The sequence below is a fragment of the Saccopteryx bilineata genome, chromosome 6, assembly GCF_036850765.1.
Source record: "Saccopteryx bilineata isolate mSacBil1 chromosome 6, mSacBil1_pri_phased_curated, whole genome shotgun sequence".
In the NCBI taxonomy this organism is placed as follows: Eukaryota; Metazoa; Chordata; class Mammalia; order Chiroptera; family Emballonuridae; genus Saccopteryx; species Saccopteryx bilineata.
In genome coordinates this window covers 77,830,077-77,835,549 of record NC_089495.1, presented here as the reverse complement: position 1 = coordinate 77,835,549, position 5,473 = coordinate 77,830,077, and the positions used below count along the sequence as shown (strand labels likewise).

Here is a 5,473-nt window from a genome sequence, read left to right as displayed (position 1 = left end):
AGTATTTATTTTCAAAGAGTTTTTGTTTCAGTATATTTACTGAATTCATGACAAGGTCATGTAATGTCCTGAAAGTCTTAGCTTTCGTGATTATTAAATAGAAGTAGTGACATCAAACATATTTGGAAATGCTGTGGTAATAAGTAACTACATTTCAAATGGTTTGGAAAAAAAAGATTGTTTTATAAAAGGAAGAAAAACAAGTGTTTCCCTTCAAACAGAATTCTAATATTAGTGTTATAGTAATATCTTCATAATAACATTAAAATAAGTAATAATTAACTTACCAATGTGTCAGTACTTTATTTTAAAATTAGGACCGTGCAATTTCATCAGCATTTATTTATGTAGCATTACACATATTTTTTTTTATAAGTTGCTAGTGTCCTCTTAAAGCATTTAATTCTATTGTAATTACATCAGGTTAGGGAAAAGGTGAGTAAATGTTTCAGGTAGGAGTCAAGTGGAATGAGGGCATTTTAAGGAGAGGAAACCACATATTCAAGGAATAAACTGCACGGTATGGCTAGAATGTCAAATGGATATGGTTGTAGAACACGAAACCAGAAAGGTAAGCAGACTCAGATCAAAAAGGGCATCATATGCCAGAAAGAGAATCTTGAACTTTTTCTTCTAGATCCTCTAGATCCAATGTGGTTGTTGAGCACTGAAAATGTGGTTAGTCCAAATCAAAATAAGCTGTAAGTAAAATACATATCGATTTTTTAAAATTTCTGTCTGAAAAAAATGCAAACTATCTAGTAATTTTATACTGATTATATGTTGAAAAATAATATTTTGGATATCTTGGATTGAATAAAAACATATCATTAAAATTAATTTCACCTGCTTCTTTGTACTTTTTATAAAACATGGTTACTTGGAAATTTAAAGTTATATTTGTGGCTTGCATTGTATTTCTCTTGGCCAAGACTGCTCTAGATCAGTGTCTGCTAACTACAACCTGTAGGCCAGTGCACTGTTTTATAAAGTCAAAGAGCTAGGAAAAGTTTTTACATTTTCAAGAGCCACCTTCTGCGTCCCGCTGAGCTCTGTTCTCTCCAGCACCTCCCAATTCCTAGTGCCCATCGTCTTGCTCCGCCAGGAACAAGCCACCATGTCTCGCCAGTCGAGTGTGTCCTTCCGGAGCGGGGGAAGCCGTAGCTTCAGCACCGCCTCTGCTGTCACTCCGTCTGTCTCCCGCACCAGCTTTACCTCTGTGTCCCGATCCGGAGGGGGTGGTGGTGGCGGCTTCGGCAGGATCAGCCTTGGGGGTGCTGGTGGAGCAGGCGGCTATGGCAGCCGGAGCCTCTACAACCTGGGTGGCTCCAAGAGAATCTCCATGAGCACTACTGGCGGTGGCTTTAGAAATCGATTTGGTGCTGGTGCTGGAGGTGGCTATGGCTTTGGAGGTGGAGCCGGGAGCGGATTTGGTTTAGGTGGTGGAGCTGGTGGTGGTGGCTTTGGGCTTGGTGGAGGCACTGGCTTTGGGCTTGGTGGAGGCAGTGGCTTTGGAGGTGGCTTTGGTGGCCCTGGCTTCCCTGTCTGTCCCCCTGGAGGCATCCAAGAGGTCACAGTCAACCAGAGTCTCCTCACCCCTCTGAACCTGCAAATCGACCCCACCATCCAGAGGGTGAGAACTGAGGAGTGGGAGCAGATCAAGACCCTCAACAACAAGTTCGCCTCCTTCATCGACAAGGTACGCTTCCTGGAGCAGCAGAACAAGGTCCTGGACACCAAGTGGACCCTGCTGCAGGAGCAGGGCACCAAGACCGTGAGGCAGAACCTGGAGCCTTTGTTCGAGCAGTACATCAACAACCTCAGGAGACAGCTGGACAGTGTGCTGGGGGAAAGAGGCCGCCTGGACTCGGAGCTCAGGAACATGCAGGACCTGGTGGAGGACTTCAAGAACAAGTATGAAGATGAAATCAACAAGCGTACCACTGCTGAGAATGAGTTCGTGATGCTGAAAAAGGATGTGGACGCTGCCTACATGAATAAGGTGGAGTTAGAGGCCAAGGTTGATGCACTGATGGATGAGATCAACTTCTTGAAGATGTTCTTTGAGGCGGAGCTGGCCCAGATGCACACACACGTCTCAGACACGTCCGTGGTCTTGTCCATGGACAACAACCGTAGCCTGGACCTGGACAGCATCATTGCCGAGGTCAAGGCCCAGTATGAGGACATCGCCAACCGCAGCTGGACAGAAGCTGAGTCCTGGTACCAGACCAAGTACGAGGAGCTGCAGCAGACAGCTGGCAGACACGGGGACGACCTCCGCAGCACCAAACAGGAGATCTCCGAGATGAACCGCATGATCCAGAGGCTGCGAGCAGAGATCGATAATGTCAAGAAACAGTGCGCCAACCTGCAGAATGCCATCGCTGAGGCTGAGCAGCGTGGAGAGCTGGCCCTCAAGGATGCCAGGAACAAGTTGGCTGAACTGGAGGACGCCCTGCAGAAGGCCAAGCAGGACATGGCCCGGCTGCTGCGTGAGTACCAGGAGCTGATGAACACTAAGCTGGCCCTGGACGTGGAGATCGCCACCTACCGCAAGCTGCTGGAGGGCGAGGAGTGCAGACTGAGTGGAGAAGGAGTTGGGCCAGTCAACATCTCTGTTGTCACGAGCAATGTCTCCTCTGGCTACGGAGGTGGCAGTGGTCTTGGCGGTGGTTTTGGCGGTGGCCTCAGCAGCGGTCTGGGTGGTGGCCTCGGCGGTGGTGTTGGAGGAGGTGGCAGCAGCAGCTACTACTCCAGCAGCGGTGGGGGTGTCGGCCTAGGCAGTGGGCTCGGTGTGGGTGGCTCTGGCTTCAGTTCAAGCAGTGGCTGAGCACTGAGAGTGGGCTTTGGAAGCGGCAGTGGAGGGGGCAGCAGCTCCAGCGTCAAGTATGTGTCCACCACCTCCTCCTCCCGAAGAAGCTTCAAGAGCTAAGAGCCTGCTGCAAGTCACTGCTTCCCATGGGTGGCGGCAGGCCCCTGGTGACTGCCTCTTTTCAGTGGTTGACAAGCCAAGTTTTCTCTTTTACTGGAGTGTAGTCTAGACCAAGCCTATTGCACAGCCACAGTCTTTGGTTCCTGAAAGGGCCCGATCCCCAGTCTTCACTCTCTTAGGCCTGATCCTGTGTTCTACTTCAGTTCTTATAAGTCTTTACAGCATGGTCCTTTATGAGATAAAAATGTAAAATTTTCTGGTATCTAAACCATCAAAACAAGAGTCCCCACTCCAATCCAAAATTCTTTTCTGGTTCTGACTACCTCCAGAGTGTGTTCAATAAAATGCTTTTATAATATAAAAAAAAAAAAAAATTGTTTTAGAAGAAGAAGGTAGGGGTGGTGGTGGTGGAGGAGGTGAGATAAAAATTGCATGTGGCTTAAAAGCCTCAAATATTTATAATTTGCTCTTTCCAAAAAAACTCACTGGCCTCTGCCCATGGAACAGGAGTATTGGCATCACCCAGGAACTCGTGAGATGCACAACCTCAAGCTCTGCCTTAGATTTACTGAATCAGAATCGGCATTTCAACAAGGGTCCCAGGTGATTCAAATGCATGTTACAATGTAGGAGGCACAGGGTAAATAATAGAGAATCAATGAAAGATATTACATAAGGAGAGTGATGGATTTATTCTCCTACATAAAATCGTTTCTTTTACAATGAGATTAAGTCAAATTATCTAGTACTTTGTAATATTTTTGTTGAAAAGACAAATATTTGATTTTTATATTAATCTTGAAAAACCATTTCTGAATTAACACCGTGTCTGCAATGAATTCAACTCTGTATTGAAGAAAAGAGCGTCATGGGTTTTGATCCTATACAATGATTTTTTTTTCAGTTTTTAATTTATTGTGTTAACATGGTTGCAAACATCTCACTTGATATAAAACCCTCAACCACCTGCATCGTGCCCCCCTTGGTCCCACACAGTCTCTTTCCATTCCCATTTCACTCCCTTCTGATACAATGAGTTTCAAAAAAAATTTTTGTGAACCACAGTAAGAATTTTTTTTACTTTGATTTTCAGTACACATATGAATATTTAACTAAAATTAAAACTTCATACAACAGTATTTATCTTTGCTGAAGATATGTTGCCTATTTTATATTCTATTTCATTTATTTCAATTCATTCCATTCTGTAATATTCCTATCCTTTCCAGTCTTTTCGTTCTTTTCATTTTATGCTATTTCTAGCTATGAGGTAGTACTTGGTACTGAACTAGCCTTCCCACTATAAACAACTATCAAATTGGTGAAGCATGCAAGACTACTGTTTTTCAACAGTCGACTTTTAGGTAAGAAACCGTTTGAGATGCTCACGATCACCTGTTCTGTTTGGAATAACTTTCTTACTGTGATTCAGAGAGTTGAAGTCTGAGCTGAGCATGGTGATTGCATTAAGCTGAGGAGACAGAGGTCAGAGTTTGGAATACCTGAAATGACTGGAATCTATGAGGCTGAACAACAGAAATGAGGGGATCCAGGAGTTCATGTTGGGGTCACCCATGACTCTGTGACTGAGAGTTGGGCTGGTCATCAGGAACAGGGTGAGACCACCTGACACTTAATAGAGTGCAGCTGCTACAGGATTGAGAGCAGAATGCACTGAGTTAAGCGGGCTGAGGGATGGGTGTAGAGAAAGATCCTGGAGTTCCAGTCCTGCCAAGGGGAGAGCTCACAACATCGCCCTGGAGCCCAGAAAAGACAGCACCTCAAGTAAGACCAATTCAAGACCTGCCCTAACAAAGGCAACCCCCAGAGCTCCCAGGGGGACAAAGTTTGTAGGACTGGTTTAGCTAGCTATGGTCATAAATTGCATCTCAGTCCTACCTTGTTGATTTGACAAGTACAACCTTGATAGATGCGTATTGCTGGAACTGACTAAATCTGTTAATATACCTGAGTTTGAAAGAGAACTTCAAGTGTACTTTCTATTGCTACTTCAGCATTTTGATGAATGAAAGATATTATTTCAGTTCACCAAATCATTCATTCATTTACTTATTAAATAACTTCTGAAGAGCTCTTCTGTGTCTTATATTGAGCTGTCCACTAAGGATATAGAGAATTAAAAAGATAATTCTGGCTGTCATGATGCATAGAATTAGAATTAATAAATAAAAAAAATTAAAAAGAATCAAAAAAAGGCCTGACTTGTGGTGGTGCAGTGGATAAAACGTCGACCTGGAAATGCTGAAGTCGCCAGTTCAAAACCCTGGGCTTGCCTGGTCAAGGCACATATGGGGGTTGATGCTTCCAGCTCCTCCCCCCCTTCTCTCTCTCTGTCTCTCCTCTTTCTCTCTCCCTCTGTCTCTCCCTCTCCTCTCTAAAATGAATAAATTAAAAAAAAAATTTAAAAATTAGAATTAGATGCATGGAAGAGATAATGCTTACCTGTGCAGCTATTCCAACTGATCAATACTTTGATACTTTGTAGTTCCCTTGTATTTCTAAAAAACATTTTCAGAG

At 44.2% G+C, this 5,473-nt stretch overlaps 1 pseudogene; it reads left to right on the top strand.

Annotated features, from left to right (window-relative positions):
• The first annotated feature begins 1,031 nt into the window (after nucleotides 1–1,031).
• Nucleotides 1,032–3,309, top strand: LOC136308607 (keratin, type II cytoskeletal 5 pseudogene; annotated as a pseudogene).
• Nucleotides 3,310–5,473: the final 2,164 nt, after the last annotated feature.